The sequence below is a fragment of the Furipterus horrens genome, unplaced genomic scaffold, assembly GCF_987537825.1.
Source record: "Furipterus horrens unplaced genomic scaffold, mFurHor1.1.pri manual_scaffold_4, whole genome shotgun sequence".
NCBI classification, from domain to species: Eukaryota; Metazoa; Chordata; class Mammalia; order Chiroptera; family Furipteridae; genus Furipterus; species Furipterus horrens.
The window spans coordinates 75,422,846-75,442,116 of NW_028327174.1; the positions used below are offsets into that span (position 1 = coordinate 75,422,846).

At 35.9% G+C, this 19,271-nt stretch overlaps 1 pseudogene; it reads left to right on the forward strand.

Moving 5' to 3' along the window:
• The first annotated feature begins 17,917 nt into the window (after window positions 1-17,917).
• On the forward strand, window positions 17,918-18,403 carry LOC150012244 (large ribosomal subunit protein uL23 pseudogene; annotated as a pseudogene).
• The last annotated feature ends 868 nt before the right edge of the window (window positions 18,404-19,271 follow it).

Below are 19,271 nucleotides of genomic sequence, written 5' to 3' on the forward strand. Positions count from 1 at the left end.
TTTTTGGCTTCTAGCCTTTTGGGGAGCAAGGGAAGTGCTGGGTCCCATGGGAGAACAGGATTCTGAGCTGAAGTGCTCACTGCCCTCCCCAGGTTGGAATATTGTAAATAAAGACCTGTTTTCCTCATCACTAATTGTTTGGTTTCACGCCAAGGTGCCACATGAAGGAAGCCACTTTATGTTCTATAACATCTCTGCTTCCCCTCTTACCCCTCCAATCAATTCTCCAAGGAGCACAAAGGGAGATTTTCTTAAGGAGGTATACCTGGATAACATCTCCTTGCTTAAAGCCTTCCACGATCCCCTATCTTCCTTAGAGTGGAGTCTGAAACTTCTAATACTGCTGTCAAAGCCCTGCTCCTGCCCCTACCAGCCTCCTGTCGTGCTTTGCCTGTGCTTCCTCTGCCTTGCCTGTGCTTCCTCTGCCTTGGTCGCAGTAACTTTTATTCCATTTCTCGAGTATTTCTATGGCATCCTTCTTCAGTCTTCACACCCAGAGTTCTCTATGACTGCATCACTATTTTCTTTATCCTCTCCACCTGCCCCCTTCCTTAGCTGTTTTGCATTAATTTGGGGAGTCTCAGATTAAAAGTCAGTTTCTCAGAAACATCTTCCCTCCTTGCCAGGTGCCCTTGTTCAATTTTATTAGACATTTCTTGTGAGTCTCTTCTCCAGCACTTACACAAGAAATATGCATTTCAGTAGTTTTTGAAACTTACTGAATAGATGAGTGTGCCAGTTTTGCCATTATTTAAAATAGCTATATGGGAAAAAGGAGGCCCCTTAAATGCATCTTAAAACCTTCCACCCTCAGTTATAAAGCTCTTATGTGGACTCCCCAAAAGAGTTTGTGCTGAATATTGTAGAGCTCCCCAAAACAAACATTTACTAAATTGTCGTATTTATTTCAGAATGAATCTTCTAATATAGCACTTTGAAGACAGTTGAGATGTGGTAATCAGTGCAAATAATTTCCAAATAGTCATTTTCTACTCCTGATAGTGCTTACATGTTCAGCAACCAGGGAGAAATATAACATTTAGTTTCATAGAATTACAGCATCTCCTGGGCTTGGCACTGAAGTATAAAAGGAATCATCTGGGTACATTCTGAAATATCTCAGGAAATAAGTAGAAAAGACTTGGCTGAGAGACTTTAGGTACTACATTAAGTTTCTTTGGCTTTTAACTTTTTCATATGTTTCTTATAAGATACGAACTCACATTAATCGATATTCATTTATATAATGTATGAACATATTGTATGTGTCTACATTTTGTTTCCCAAAGCAAGAGACCATGTCTCAAGTTTAAGAGCTAATAAAAACATTTTAATAGCACATACTGGAAATACAGTGTGAACTGGCATGAGTTAATGTGTGTGCTTTCTCCACAACCCTTCTGTTTTTAATCAACAGAAACATCAAAATTATTCGTTTTCACTGTACTTACAAATAAAAGACATACAGATCTCAAATGAAATTTTCTCTCAGCACAGAAGTAGTGATAATTATGAACAAACATTTTAACTTCTGAGAAATCACTACATGCCAAGCAAGAAATGACAGCAAAAAGAAAACAAAGCATACGAACAACCTGCATCTTTAAGGCATGGTCTTTCAAGTTCTCAAGTATAGTTTACTGTAGAAAGGCTGACAATTTAGCCGTTTTAGGACATATCCACTGCTGCTTGGTAAAGTGGTTTCACATCCAAACTGCATTACTCTTTTATTTAGAATTATTTTCCCCATCTTTGCTTCTTATGCTAAAACTGCTTTAATAGAATATTCAGTGATTTACTTTCTAAGTACATAGGTAGAATGTCCCTGGGAAAGAAATGGACTAAATCCTGTGGAATCTTTAATTGGTGCTTAAATCTCAGCAGCTGCTGTTCTGCAGATAGCGGGGCCCTGGGGAAGCTGACTAATGCAAGGCTCCAGCTTTGTTCACAGCAACCTCCTTTCCTCTATCCTGGGAGCTAAGATTTGCATGTTTTCCCAGCTTTACTTCCCCTTTCAGAAAGACAAATGTGTGTGAGAAACTCCTAATACAAAATGTCAACCTTCCTTCCTGAGCTGAAGTCAGTCCGGGCTGAAATACTAGTTCTCGATTTGGTACATGCAGGCTAATGGTGGGCAGAGATTAGCCTTTAAACCTGATAGATTTCAGACATATGGATGCTTACAATATCCTCTTCACTGTCGAATAGTTATAAGAAAACTAGGCTAGGTGCGCTCTACATTTAGAAAGCAGACAGGTAAAGAACTTTTTAAAGTATATGTAAATAATGTTTTGGTTGTCTCTAGGTGTTAAACCACATTGACTTAGAAAAGTTTTATGGAGTTAAAGGGGTTTGTTCTATTTTGTTGTCTGAAGTGATTATATTTGACTGTGCTGGACTGATAAAATTTCTCCTGTTTTAAAGATCTTTTGCAAGATGATTTCCATCCCTCCAAACATGGTCTATACCGTGGTCTGTGACCAGTAGAATCAGCAACATTAGGAAGCTTTTTAAAAGTGCAAATACTCTGACTTAAGAAATCTCTGCTGGCAGGCCAGAATTTGTGATTAAATAAGTCTGCTGAAATTTGGGAAGCTTTGAACGGCATAATAGATCAGCTGTAAATTGTGGGTGGTTAAAAGTGTAGACTGTGCAGTTAGAGTGCCTGAGTTCAAATCCTGATTTGAATCTAACTTAGGTAAATTACCTCTCTGTATCTCATGTTTTGTCATCTGTAAAAGTGAGATTTTAGGAATGCATACGTCGGCAGCCGTCCGTCTCGAGAGACGATGGTGTAGCTTCTTAAGAGTCTATCTGCACCTCCGAGAATGGCTGTGCAGTCCGACTCGGGAGTGACACGGTATCTGTCTCCTCCCGTGTTGAATCGACATCTTGTGATGACGCTGAAGCTACAGAGCCTGGGCAGGGTGATATGGAGGGTCTGCTGTTGCCCATGCAGCAGACCCCCCCTCTCTTCGCAGCTGAAGGGTCCAAGGGAAAGACGGAGTCAATACAGCTTGGCTTCAGGTGCGCCGCAGGAGTTGCCGGTGTTGACTACAACGTCGAACCGCCTTAGGGACTCCGGCTCCGGATTTTCTGTCGGGGTTTACTCCCTTAGCCTTTCCCCTGAAGAGGTATGCCGCAAGGCAGCGGAGGTTTTTTGGAGTCAGAGTTTTCCTTCTCTGATGTGCCCTGACTGGAAGATCGAACCAGCGACACTTAGCTCGCAGGCCGACGCTCAATCCACTGAGCTAAACCAGCCAGGGCCGAGGAATGCATACACACTTAGATTTAGTCTTGGGATGAAATTAATTAATACACATAGAATACTTGGAATTGTGCTTGGTACATAGTAAGCGCTAACAACTGGTATTCATTATTAGAAACATTATATGCAATTATTTAGGAATATTTTGTGTTCACAAACATTTACAGGGTCTCAGAGTAAAACCAAATCTTTCCTAGCTATCCAAGAAATGAAAGGACTTTTTGATGTAGGAAAATATTTTGTCATTATTTATTCTAATCAAGAATTGCTTTTTTCTTCACACCCTGAAGTTCACATGGATGAGAAAAATAAAGAAAAAGGAATATGAGAGAAAATATGTATCATGTTATGGACTTAGCTTTGAGAGTCAGAGCAAGTAAGTTTGAGCAGAAATTCTATCATTTAACTGTGAAATTTTATTGATTTTTTTATGAGTTTTTTTGTGTTCTAGAAAATATTTATCTTCTTGGTTCAAAGATTTTCTCTTATGTTTTCTTCTAATAATGTTATAGTTACAGATTTTCTTTAGATCTATAATATATTTCAATTAATTTCCATGTATAGGTTTAGGTAAGGGTTAATGTTCTTTTTAGTCGTTATGAATATGTAACCCTTCCAGCACAACTTGTTGAAAAGACTGTCTTTCCCCCACTGAATAGCCTTCATGCACTGAGCCTTCAGATGTGCAGCTCTATTACTCCTTATTCTGATCATCTATGCTTCTGCTTTATAGAACTTCACCCACTCCTGAGTACTTCAGCTTGATAGTAAAGTTTGAAAATCAGTAGTATAACTCTTCCAATTTGGTCTTACTTTTATATGGTTTAGGATTATCCTGTAAATTTTAGAAATCAGCAGTTGAGATTTAGATTCTCAATTTCTACCAAAAATGCTGGAATTTGACTAGGTTTACTTTGATTCTATGGATCAACTTGGGAGGAGTTGATATGTTAATATTTTCCCTTCTAATCCATAAATATGGCAAATGTCTCCATTACTAGGTCTTCTCTAGTTCTGTCAGCAATGTTTTGTATATCTCAATAAATATCTCATTCACATATCTTGTTAAATTCCCTCTTTGTACTTAATATTTGACATATGTACTATGTAAATGAGAACTTCAATTTTTCACTTTTCAAATGTTTGTTGCTAGTTTATTTAAATATAATTGATTTTTATATTAATGTCATACTGCTAAATGCTAAGCTCATTTATTCTACCTGGGTTGTTTTCCTTTTCTTTTCTTTTTTTCTTTTTTTTTTTGTAGATTCCTTAGGATTTTATATATATATATATATATATATATATATATATATGGCATCTATGAAAAAAACTACTTGGCAATTTACTTTTTCTTTCTAGCACCTTTTTTTTTCTTTATTGGCTAGGATTTTCGGTACAAAGATTAATAAAATAGCAAATAGATATCCTTATCCCTTGGCATTTGTATCTTAGGGCAAAATATTTTCTTTTCCTATTAAGCATGGCATTAGATCTAATTTTGTTTGTTTGTTTTTTATATATTTTTTAGCTTAAAGGGATTATCTTCTGATTTTAGTGGAGAGTTTTCAGTATGAATTAGTGTTCAATTTTGCTATGTTTATTTTATTTTTTTTTACAGTGACTGAGATGGTCATATAATTTTCCCCTTCTAGTCTGTAAATATGATGAATAACATTGATTGATTTTATAATGTTGAACTAACCTAGCATTTCTAGGATAAACCCAACTTGTTCATGATATGCTTTTTACTGGTTTGAAGTGTTACTATGTATACTAAAGTTTACATTTGTGTTGCCAAAATGTTCTTCTAGGATGTATTTTCTTTTTATTGAGTTTTGGTAACTAGAAAGGTAAATTTATCTGTTTTGCAAAATATATATATACATATACACACACATACATATATATAGACTATACACACACACACACACACACGCATATATATATGTATATATATATATATATATAAAGCCAAACAAAATATAAAATGGCAGCAATATATATACTAAAGTATTAATAACTACTAATAACATTACCTGCTGAGATTTATAATTTGTCTATTCCCTTTGCTCTTTGGGAAAAATAAAATCACTGGGAAACTTGTGACGTACCATTTATTGGAGGCATTCAATGTTTGTCCAGAAGGTATCCAGGCATGTACTATGAAACATAGAGACATTTATTAAAGAAGATACGAGATACAAGAAACATTGTACACAGGACAATGACGCCTCAGTCTCCTTCAAAGTAGGCACCTTGGGACCTCAGCTGCCCCGCTGTATTTTCCTGAATCTCATTGATAGCCTGAAATCTCTTTCCTTTCAAAGATGATTTTAGTTTCAGGAAAAGCCAGAAGTCATAGGGCAATAAATCTGGGCTGTAGGGAGACTGAGTCACCTGGGAGATTTGCTGCTTCACCAAAAAGCTCTGCACAGGACGTGATGCATGAGTGAGCACGTGTGTGATGAAGCTGCCAGTCACCAGTTGCCCATAGCTGCAGCCTTCTGAATTGTCCAAATAGTTTCCACAGAGAAATGTTCAAGCTTAACACAAAATTTGATGCAAATTTGTTGCTCTACTCAGTCATTTTGAATGCCATGGCTACACAGTACACACGCTCACTCAATGGTGTCTACCACACTCACTGATGAGTAGAGCGAAGTCATCATTGTTCACACAAGTGCGTTCCAGTCCACTCTCCTTGGCTGCCAGGTTGCATCAATGTAACACAAACTGTTCTCATATCAAGAGTGGTTGGACTTTTTCTGGACAGACCTCATATAACTTTCAACATAACTGACAACTATTTGGGGCAAACCATGTATGCCACTGTAATTGATAATCAACAGTTTTAGAAAAGTTTTATAACTTCATGACATGAGAGTAGTTTTGAACTCATGACAAGTAGTGTGATCTGGGAGAAAAACAGAATTTTGGATATTACTGGTTAATTTGGTATATTAGTATGTTGCATATTAACATTCTCTACTTCAAGTAGAGAAATTTGAAACAATAAGCCTATTATTTATATCTTTGTTCAAGCCATTCAGAAACAAAGCAAACAACAAACTCTTAATAGATATAAGTAGAGAACTGAGCTGTGCAATATTCCCCCAAACACCTTCTTTCAGATTGAGAGCAGCTAATTTACATGTTGTCATAGAATTGTTGATGACCAAATACAAAACACCAACCATATTCCTCTTCTTATAAGAAAAGCATCCCTTGAAAGAACTTAGTGAAGTGAGCCTTAAATAGATAAAGTTAGTGTCGTATGATTTGTTCTATTTTGTCACAAGCCATTTTTAAAGATTGGTTATAAAATTTTTGATTCAGAATAACATAAATCAGACTCAGGTTACAAGCACCAGGAAAGCAGCGACTGGGTTTGTTGTGGTTTTTTTCACTGCTGCTTCTCCAGCACCTAGCAGAGTGTAACAGAACCCCTGCGCTCTCCGATTGAAACAGAACCCACAGGCTGTTTAGTTAGGGGCCCGATTGCCCGCCGCTGGAATTATAACTCTCAATACCAGAGTTTAGTGAAAAGAAAAAGAATTGTTTATTTAACAGTTATATAGATTTAGATTATTTGCGGATTTCTGCCGTTAAGTCTTATTTTCTTTAAAACACCCACAAACACATAGTTCTGCCTCCCCCTACCAAACGAGGCTAGTTTTGGAAAAGTTAGAGATACTGTTTCCCTACCTCCTAGACACTGTTCAGCTTTACTGGTAGCTGCCAATCATTCGATTATGATTGGGGAGGCCTTGTCTATGTTATGGTGCCTGCCAGCTTTTAATCGAGAACTGCGTGGATTCTCAGCCTCCTTGTAAACTGCATGGAGTTCTCCCTTCTCAAAGCTGCATGGTGTACCCTCCTTTTCAAAGTCACATGGTGTACCTTCCTTTTCCAAGCCGCATGGTGTACCCAGTTAAAAATGTCTGCGGCTTATTTTTAAATCCATGACTGCGTCCTGTGACGCAGTGGGCATGGTACCCAGTTCTGACCATTCACAGAAGCTCACACAGGCTCTGTGTGCTCTTTCCATACTATCCCCTGGTCCAAGACCCCTCCCATCTTCTTGGGGCCTTGGAAGCATCAAAGCCATTTGGGTAACAAAGACACCAGCCACCAGCCTCAGGCATGTGAAGGCATCCTGAAAGCTGCTTCCTTCTCCCCATACCCCAGCCTGCAGGCTCTGGGGACCCCTGGACACCCCCATTCTGTGGTGCCTGGTACATGATGAAAATACAACAAATATTTACTGAAAAATGAATTTAAAATCTATATCTGTTTTGTTTTTAAAAACAGAATATTATTTGCAAATTTCAGGTTCTCAGCATCTCTCCCAATCTCTATAATTTTTAACATTCATGACATTTCAAGGGCATGTACACAAAAGTATTGATGATAGATAATATAATGAATATTCATGGGCCTACCATCAAGATTATGAAATAAAACATTATGGATATAAATAAAACTGAACTAACTACTGTGGTGAATGTGTTTTTTTACTTTATTCATTTCTTAAATAGTTTTATTGAGAATAAACAAACATTTATATGCACTATATAAGCATTATTTTGCTTGATTTGAATATTTTAAATTTGTCTAAGTTGACATCAAATTATACAAGCCCTCACATTTCTTATTTTTATATTTCCCTCTCAACCTCATATTTTGAGATTTATCCAGGCTTATATTCATAGCTCTACTTTATTACTTTTTATAGCTATATACTATTTCATTGTATGGGTATTCCAAATATATTTATGTTTCTCCTTTGATAGTTTGCACTCCATTTTTTTGCTATTGTACTCACTACTGAGAAAACATTCATGTACATATTTTCCTGACTAAATTTATGTATGTTTCACCAGTCATTTTCAAATTTATATCATTGTCAAATCACTCTCCAAATAAGTTGGCATAGCTCAACTTCTGTGAGCACTATGTGAGAGACTCCACCCTCTTAAAAACTTATACAATCTTCAGATGGCTTAAAATGTGGCTACTCAATATTTAGTTTTATTCATTGTTACCAGAAAAACTGAGTAACCTTTAATTTGTTAATTGTGCATTTTGGATTTCTCATTCTTATCTGTCCATACTGTTTACCCATTTCCTGATTTTATTTTTTATAAATTTAAAGATTTACAAAAATATATTTTTGATAGTAATGCATTAGATGAGTCATTGTATATACTTTCTCCTATACTGTTGCTTGTCATTTCCATTTCTTTATGGTGTCTCTGGATGTACAAAGGCTTAATATTGTCCATATAGTTCAATTTAATAGTCTTTTATTCTTTGTTCATTTTGCTTTGTATTTACCCAAAAGCCTTAAATATATTTGTCCTGTCTTTTATATGAAATATTTCAATGTTTTACTTTATATAATTATTTAGTCCACATTTAATCCATTTTGCTATGGAACATATGATAGGAATATAATGACATGCTTTCTCCCATGGATAAGTAATTGTGTTAAGATCATAGTCTATCCTTTCCTCATCACTTAATAATGACATTTTTATAATTTGTCAGCTTTGAAAATATGCATGTGGACTTCTGGCCAGGATGGAGGCTTAGACTGACACGCTCAGTCTCCCTCTACAACTAGAAAGGAATACAAATACCTCAAAACAAAAGATAACTAGAAGTTCCAGAAAATAAAACTACACCCAATGTATGAAACTATAAACCAGCAGTGCTCATCAGACAGATAGGAACAGCGGAAATCAGGTGGTGCTGTTTGCGGTAGCACCAGGGACAGTGGCAGAAAAAGCAATCCTGGCTACAGTCGAACCCCAGCAGCTCACGACCCCAACACTGGGACAGGCAGTCCCCGCATTGCCTCAGGCAGTGAGGCCCAGATGGCTGGAGGACAGATGCCTGCCTCCCAGTGGAGAATAATGACAGAAATCTATCTTGGACCCCCCACCCCCACACAAAGCACCACAGCACTGCAAAAAAGGTTGCGGATCACCACCGGTTGCTGTACAGTGATGACAAAGTGCCACAGCACGGCGAAAAAGATAGCAGATCCCCGCCGGTCGCCGGGTTGTGACGAGTACATGGGCTCTGCCTCCTATAGCCTGCCCAAGAAGCAAAGCAAAAGATGTACCTGTCAAAATGAGGTAGACAACTACAGAAATCCTGGTGACTCAGCTCACCAGGCAACAGATGAAGAATCTGACAGATGAACAAATAAAAAACCTTTCAGAGGCTCAATTCAGAGCTATAGTCATTAGGTGGCTTACAGAATTAACAAAAGATTTGGAACAAGATGAGAAAAGATTGAAAGCCACTCATACTGAAAAGAACAAAAACACATACGAGACAAGTGGTGAGGAAATAAAATCCAGAGATCAAATCAACAGACTGGAACATAGGGAAGGAACAAACAGTCAACCAGTGCAGAAAGAGGAAACAGAAAACAAAGAAAGTGAGGAGAGGATCAGAAACCTCTGGGACAGCTATAAGAGATCGAACATATGGATTATAGGATTGCCAGAGGGTGAAGAAGAAGAACTAGAAATTGAAAAATTATGTGAAAAAGTAATGAACCAGAACTTCTCAAACTTGTGGAAGGAAATAGACTTACAGGTCTAGGAAGCACAGAGAGTTCCAGAAAAACTGGACGCAGGGAGAAACACTCTAAGACACATTATAATCAAATTGTCAAAAGTTAAAGATAAAGAGAGAATCTTAAAAGCAACAAGAGAGGAGAAAAGAATCATGTACAAAGGGGTCCCAATTAGACTATCAGCTGACTTCTCAAGGGTGACCCTGCAGGCAAGAAGGGACGGGCAAGAAATATTTGAAGTAATAAAAAATCCAAAACCTACAACCACAAATACTCTATCCAGCGAAATTGTCATTCAGAATAGAAGGGCAGAGAAAGTGCTTCCGGGACAAAATAAAACTGAAGGAGTTCATTAGATCCAAGCCACTATTATATGAGATATTAAAGGGACTGGTTTAGAAAAAGGAGGATCAAAACTATGAACATTAAAATGAAAACTGCATCACAAGAACCAATAACAGAAGCTAGGTAATCGAAACAAAGGCAAAATTAATAGGCAACGAGAGTGGAAAAAGAACTATAGGTATGAGGAACATACTGGGGGGAGGTCAGCAGGGAGGAGGAAGGGGAGAGGGAGGGAGATAGTACAGGAATTAAGAAGCATAGTAGGAGGGAGTGGAGTAGACAGGAAGAGGTTGAGAAGAACTATATGCACAACCAATGGGCATGGACTAAAAGTGGGGGGCAACTGGAAGGCGAGGGGCCACTGGGTGGAGGGGAGCAGAGGGAAGGGAAATTGGGACAACTGTAACAGTATAATCAATAAAACATATTAAAAAAAAAGAAAATATGCATGTGTTTCAAAACTTTTTTCATTTGTTTTCATTTATCCCTACAATATTAACACATTGGTTAATTAATATTTCTATTAAAGTCTTGATATGTAGTAAAACAAGACCTCAAATCTTGTTCATCTTCTTCAAGTCTGCCATGGCAATTCTTATTGTTTTTTGTTTGTTTGCTTGTTTTTGCTGTTTACTTTTTCACTTTATTTGTAAAACTATCAGTTTCCATGGAAAATCATGCAGTAATTTAGATTGAAATTTTGTCAAAATTATTGACTGATATTGGAAAAATTATTTTCTTCACAATACTTACAATTCTCCATTTTTTTGGGTCTTCTTTTAATATTTGTTAGTGAAATATTTTCATTTTACTCAAGAAGTATTTTGAATAAAATTGTTAAAAATAATTTAAAAGTTTTGTGTTTCTTTATGGTATATATAATTATGTTATATCCCAATTTTATATTCAGATAATTGGCAGTGATGGTTTTGTTCTTATAGTTTTTGTTCTCTTAGTTTTTCTATATATGCAATCATGTAATCCTTAATTCATCATCATCATCATTTTTCTCCTACTCATTTTAATAGTATGATAAAGGCTCTAATACAAATTTCAATAAAGTAGCTGTGATAGATTATCACAAAGTGACCCTCAATGAATCACACTTCTCTTTACATATACCCTTTATAATCTCCTCCCACACTGATTCTGGCCTAGCATTTAGTTTGGTTTAGCTACAGAATATTGTATTGTAGATTTGGTGGTGTCTGAGTTCAATACCCTAAACTTTATGAAACCTTGAAGTTCCTACTTTTGCACTCTTGAGATTCCTGAGATGTAAGTGAATAAACCTGAGCTATCCTACAGAAGAGGTCATTCTGAGAGACAGATCCAGGACTAAATGCCTGTTGAAGGAAAGAGGCCTTGGACAATGAAGGTCTACAAGTAGAGAGGCCCCAAGTATCTCAGGCTAAGAACTAGCCAAATGAATGAGAACACCTTGAATTATTGGCCAAAACTAAAACCACATTAGCAAGCTCAGCAGAGAATTAAGTGAGATAGACAAGTCATCCCATCTGATCTCTGCCTAACCAATTTACAGAATCATGAGAATTAATAAATTTTTGTTTTTATAAAGCTGTGAGTTTGAGGCCTGTTTATTTCACAGCAATAGATAAATAACTGTGTCAGTGGTAATGAAGATTATTTTGTTGTTGTTTTACGTTTTATTGGCTGTAAACATATTACTTCTAATGTTATACTATTAAACACAATGTTTTTCTGTAGTTTTTTGGCAGGTATGCCCTCAAGCTAAGAAAGTTTCCATTTGACCGTAGTTTTCAAACAGCTTATTTTTTTTGAAATCCCTTTCTCATATCAATTGTAATGATGTTGATTTTTTTTCTTTTATCTGTTAGCATGGCTAGTTGCATTTTTAAATAATAAATACTTTTTGCATGTCTCAGAGAAACCAAATTTTATGATATTTTAAAATGTACATTGCTAAATTTTCTTTCCCAATATTTTATTTAAAATTATTTTATCTATGCTTATGAATATAATTCTTGTATTATTTTTCTTCCCTCGGTTTTTCATATTTAGATTTTAGCAAGGTTTTTATTGTCCTCATAAAATGATTGTAAATACAGGCATCCTTTGTTATCAGTATCTAGTATGTACCTGGAAATATGTTGGACAGAAAATTTTTGCATATATGTCTATATTATATTCCAAATTTAAATGCTACCAAAAAATGCATTCTCAGGTCATCCAAACCTCTGAATCAAGTTTATCCACCTATCACTGAAACTTTTTTTAGACAAGTTTTTCTTTTAAATAATGAATCTTTGAGATTTTTTTTAATTTTATTTTTTTATTCGTAGAGAAGAGGGAAGGGAGGGAGAAAGAGAGGAAGAAAAACATCGATGTGAGAAAGAAACAAACATCAATCAATTGCCTTTCATAAGTGCCCTGGAGGCCTGACAGGAGACCAAACCCAAAATCCAGACATGTGCCCTGACTGGGAATTGAACCAGTTACCTTTTGCTTTGCAGGAAAATGACCAATGAATTGAGCCACACCAGTCAGTGAAAGTTCTTTTGTTTGTTTGTTTTATTAATAATAGAAAGCACATAAATCATTTATTTAATTATTTTCACTAATGATGCATTATCATATGCAAATCACACCTGTAATATGTAACTAAAAGGAATACGTTCTGCTATATAAATAATCAATGAAATAGTATGTTAAAGGTACTACAGGGATCCCCCCCTTATCCATCGGTCATTCCAACACCCCCAGTGGATGCATGAAACTATGGATAATACCAAACCCTATGTTTTTTCCTTAATATACATACCTATGGTGAAGTTTAATTTATAAATTAAACACAGGAAATGATCAACAACAACAATAATAAAATAGAACAGTTATAGCAGCATACTTTAATGGTTTTGTGGCCTTACTAAGTAAAATAAGGGTTGCATAAACACAAGCACTGCAATGCTGGGATCGTTGATCTGATAGCCAAGATGGCTACTCGGTGACTAACAGGTGGTAGCACATACCAGCTAGGTATCCTGGACAAAGGAAGGTTCACATTCTGGGTGGGATGGTAGGGGCTGGCACGAGAATTCATTATGCTACTCAGAATTGAGAGCAATTTAAAGTTCATGAATTGTTTGTTTCTGAAATGCTTTATTAAATATTTTTGGAGGCAGTTGACTGCAGGTAACTGAAACCATGGAAAGCAAAACGACTAATGGGGGGTGGCGACTACTGTAATTTCAACTGGACACAGGTTGGTACTATGCCCAGTTGTCTGGCATATGTAAACTGTAGTACCCTGGGACTATGTAGAAATATGTAGTAATTATACAGAGTATTTTAAAATAACAGGAACTCAAAATTCTATCCTTGGGAAATAATCCAATGTAGACTGAAGTTACATTGCCTTCTATAGTTCTGTGAAGTGCACAAATTCAACATTTTTCCTACTGTTCAAATATAGATTTTAATAGGAAATTTTGACTCAATTTGGGCAAAAATTTGCAACTGTGATATTGAATATTTATATGAAGAAAGGCTGTGCTATGAAGTATGCTTGTAAATCTTTAGCTTGTTTCACAAATTTTAATATGCAACATTTTCACACTTGAATATTTTAAATTTATTCTAATTTCTATTTTTCATTTGAGTTATTTAGAAATGCTTTTGAAATTTTTCATATGTGTTTCTTCTTGTTATTTTAAAAATCACCTGTACTTAAATGAAGTACTATATTGTTAAAATGTACTCTACATGTTTTTGTTTTTGTTTTTTGAGTATATTTTATTTTTTGATATTTTTTGAACCTCATTTTATTGCTTGGTACATGATAAATTTTTTATAAATTTATCATTTGAGTCGATAATATTCTGTAGTTTTTAACCTTTGGCATGCATATTTTTAAATATGTATTATCATTCCAAATTTGTTGATTGATAATTTTAATCTTTTATATTTTTATTGACTATTTAGTATTTCAACTACTAGAGGAGGTATGTAGATATTTAAAAATTTCTCACTATGGTAGTAGAATTTTTAATTTTTCCCATTAATCATCTCAGTGATATTCTGGGATTTATTCTTAGATATATGCTGGTTTTAAATTATAATATTTTCCTGTCAAGTACTATTTTTATTATTATGTAAATATGATTTCTTCTCCTAATTGTTCTTTTTATGTTAACGCACATTTTCCTTCCTATTAACATAGCCATACCAGCTTTCTTTAGGTTAACATTTTCATTGTATTTTAATATCCTTTTACAAGTTTTGCATGTGATTCATTTTACAATCCAATCCTCCATATTGGTCATAGTTAGGTCATAAATAATCTCCTTTGGTTAATTCCTCCTCTCTGAGAGTTTTAATTTTCGGCAAAGCTAATATAGAACTTGTTAGACACTCTGTTTTGAGTCAAATGGTTTTCTCAACACACTACCAAGTCTTGCTTCTGAGGAATTTTCTTATTCCCCATCTGGTGGCCCTAATCATGATTTTACCCCTCAGCATAATCCTTACTCTAACACTGACACTAACTATAATCTTTTCTTTAAACCCACAGCAAAATCTCATTGGTAAATCATTGCTCTTTAAAAAAAATTCCAGACATTCTTCAGTAACCCTTACCTCTTAGGGTCTTAGTTTATTAGGTTACTGTAAAACTATGCCACTTTTCATGCAACTCTTAGTAGGTCTATCTGCCCTTCTGATAGTGTATTACCCTTTTAAAAAAAATCTACCAAGTCTACAAGTTAATTTTAATTGTTTTTTTTTCATAAAACTTAAAATTCACATTACTTAGGAACTGCCCAGTGATTGATATCTGCATTTGGAATTGTGTTATTATTTCCCCAGTCTCTTATCACTCACTGGGGCCACCCACGGCGTTTTCCTTCTCTGCAAGTGATAGCTACTCTTTCTCATAGTAAATTGACTTACATATATATCTGGATGTTTTTCTCCTCCCTCATCACATTCAGTTTCATTTCCTTTTGATTAGTTTACCTAGCCTCTGGGCAAACACATTCTCCAAAGAGAAAATAGTGCTTAAGCTTGACAAAGCTTAGAAAATAAGATGAAAACAGGGAAGGCATTCTAAGTAAAATGAATGGTACAGAGGTAGAAACATAAATATGTAACTAGGAAACATTATATGGATAATGATGGGATTTCTGAAAGAAAATAATGAGAGATCAGGTAGAAATAGTAGGGAGAGGCCACAAAAAAATAGCCTTAAATTTTAATTTTGAAAGTTGAAATTTATCCTGTAGGTTTTAAAATTTCATTTGAAGTTCAGAAGTACTGCTCAAAATGACATTTAAAAAATATTACTGTGGAAATGTTAAGTATAAGAAATGGGAATTGAAATAAGACACACGTTTGCATAAAAATCAGGATTATTATTCTAAATAAAATTGACAAGAAGTGAGAAATTTAAGGAGTAATGAGAACGCGTAAGACTGAAGTGAACGGATAAACAGAAAGACTTTCATAAGATTGTTAAGCTTTTCAAATTTAAGAAAAAAATATCAGTGATAGACACAGAAGTTACGTAGACAAAACAGTTGGAGGGGAAAAGGATGAATTTGTATTATATATGGTAAGGCATGTTCAAGTAGCCTTGGATGAGATGTCTGTTAAACAAAGATGCTTTATATAGGATAGAGTTTGAGAGTAACAATCAGGGTGTTCTGTATTGGAGAACAAAAGGTGTGATAGTCTAAGAGCAATGCTATGTTATGACTTTGTCAATGCAAGTGAGAGAAACCTAACTCAAATTAGTTGAAGCAGTAAAAAAGATTTATTGGCAGCGTACTCACATAGATCACAAAATAAAAGAACAACTTCAGATCTGGAGACTTGTTGGGGTTTAAGAAGAGCCGTGGCTTGCCCACAGCCAGAAATGTTTTCTCTTCCTTCTACTCTCTTTGGTTTTGTTTTTTCTCTGGTAGACAAATGTTTCCCCTGCTGTAAAACAGTACTTACTGAACAGCTTTGGGGTCATATCATGGAAGAATTTTTCTCAAGAGGAACTGCTTACCTTGGTGTCATACAATCTGAGAAAGAGCTGTGATTGATTTGTCTGGATCATGAATTTATTCCTGGGCCTCTCTCTGTGGGCAGGGGCGAGAGAGAGTGTGTTTGAGATTCAGCTCTGTGGACAGGAAGGTGGCGCTATCGCTGGACAAAGTGATAGAGGGTAATATTATATCTCTGAAGAAAAGAAACCACCATTTCTCCTAAGATGACTCAACTTGCATCTCCCAATTTTATGAGGCAATAATGATAAAAACATGTATTTACAGTATGGTGATTACCAGAGGGAAAGAGTGGTGGGAGGTAGAAGAGGGTATAGTGGGGACAAAGGGGGATGGACGGAGACTGGACTTGGGGTGGTGAACACACATACAATATACAGATGATGTGTTGTAGAATTGTGCACCTGAAACCTATTTAATTTTATTAACCAATGTTACCCCAATAAATTCAATAAAAAAGATAAGTGGCACCCTCTTTGAATAAAAAAAAAATATTTACAACTGCATCACTGTGCTAGATATTGATACTAATAAATGCTACACTAGTCAACTGGCAACATCATTGATGATGATTAAAACAAAACAAAATGCAAAACTGATAGACTGATACTGAAGTAGAAAAACAGTAAATAATATGGCCACATACTGTGCCTTTTGCCAAATTTATATGCATCTAAACTAAGTAAAGATATCATCAAAGACATTGTCTTTCTTTGAAGTAATTAGAATAAAAAATAATGGGACATCAAAGGATGGGTTTCAGGATGAACAAAAGAAAGTTTGCTTCCAAAAGGAAACTGCTTGCTGTATCCCATTTGAAGTCAAAAGTGAGAAAACAATAATCCATCCACCTGTGGCATCTTAACTCTGAACACATCAGAAAGCCAATGATGTACATTGGGCTCATCTGTAACAAAAGCCAGGAGGCAACTTATATCTAGAAAAAGTAGAAGTCATAGCCCAGGCTGGTGTGGTTCAGTTGATTGAGTACTGGCCAACAAATTGAAAAAGTAGAAGTCATAAAGAAGAGTAAAGGCAGCCAGGAGCAGAATAGCAAAAAAAGAAACACGTGGAGAGAGAGGCAGAAATGGAGCTGTGAGTCACAATTATGGCAGGGCATAGGGTGTTTAAATTAATTGAGGTGCTGCCAAAGCTGCTGTCATGCCCTGAACAGCATCCCAGTTCTCCGTGAGGTTTGACTGCATGGCAGTTGGACTATTTCCATTAGTTCTGACTTTCCTATGTATCCTTAGGATATACCTCCAATTACTGAAACAATCTCTCAGTATCTTATTCCTTGAAACCTGGAGAATCTCATTTTATATTTTCCTCTGAGGTAAATTTTTTTTTAAAGACAATGGGTTCTTTAAAAAATTATGAATTTTGCATTGCTGTAGCCTTGATTAATGTGCATGTCTTTGCGTCTTGTTGAGATTTGAGCAGCAAATGTAAGTAGAGTTAAGCTGAATTTATTTTCCAGGTGATTCTCTAATTTACCAAGAACATTCTGGAAAATATGATTTGGAGACAATATAGTATGATTTTAGAGCACAGGGACCTTGAGGTTAAAGAGACCCAACTTTCAGTCATGAAACAATGTGTTCTCAAACATTTTTTCTAAGGCTGAATTTTAGCACTTTTAAAGTAGAGTTAATAATAGTGCCTCTCCTTTCCACGAAGATGGCGCCCAAAGCGAAGAAGGAAGTTCCTGCCCCTCCCAAAGCTGAAGCCAAGGCAAAGGCTTTGAAGGCAAAGAAAGCAGTGCTAAAAGGCGTCCACAGCCACAAAAAAAAGAAGATCCGCACGTCACCTACCTCCCGGAGGCCTAAGACACTGCGGCTCCGAAGGCAGCCTAAATATCCTCGCAAGAGTGCTCCGAGGAGAAACAAGCTTGACCACTATGCTATCATCAAGTTCCCCCTGACTACTGAGTCAGCCATGAAGAAGATAGAAGACAACAATACACTCGTGTTCATTGTGGATGTCAAGGCCAACAAGCACCATATCAAACAGGCTGTGAAGAAGCTCTATGACATTGATGTGGCCAAGGTCAACACCCTGATTAGGCCTGATGGAGAGAAGAAGGCATATGTTCGACTGGCTCCAGACTATGATGCTTTGGACGTTGCCATCAAAATTGGGATCATCTAAACTGAGTCCAGCTGGCTAATTATAAATATAAAAATTTTATTCTAAAAAAAAAAAAAAAAAAAAATAATAGTGCCTCTCATTGGATTGTTTTAAAGTTTAAATAAGACTGTATGTTTTAGTAAAATTATTATCATATGGTGCCCCAAAGTGTTAGTTATTAATTATCATCTGACTAGTATGTTATCTATATCTCATATTAACTTACTGCTCTGAAATTAATAAAATTACTCTTATAAATACTAATATCTATTATATATTTGGGCAGATTATTTCAATATTTTCTTGTTTTGATGAAACACTTGTATGATAGGCAGGCAGATCAGAAAAAAATAAGAAAAGAATGGGTATTTGCCAAGTTTCTTCACTGTTCCACATATATGGTAATAATGTTTGCATTATCTCTCTAAGTATGTGGAAATGAAGTAAAATATAATTTCTTTAAGCATACTAGGGTTTGGGGAGTCTAAGAAAAAAGAACTATTAATTCCCTACTGAGTTCTGAATGTCTGAGATATAAGACAAGAGAGTAAAGCAGTATTATTGATAATATTGATGTTGCAGACGGTGGCTTGTATCTGCAGGAAGGCGGATGTCTAATACAGAACCAGAAAGTTAGATAGCCACAGGCAACCCTGGCTTTAGGGCCAGGCTTCATGCACAGCGTCAGAGCACAGAGAAGCAAAGCAGGATGTGTGTTTCCTGCAAACACCTAGCTCCAATGAAGGGGAAGTAGCTAGACTCCCAGTTTTTCATTGTAAAATCACTAATAATTTTATGTTATTGTTTACACCTTGAGAGAAGTGAGTGAGGAAATAAAAGGCTAGAAATGTTATACCATTGGAGTCCCCTCCCATACAGATGGGAACACCAGAAGAATGAAAAT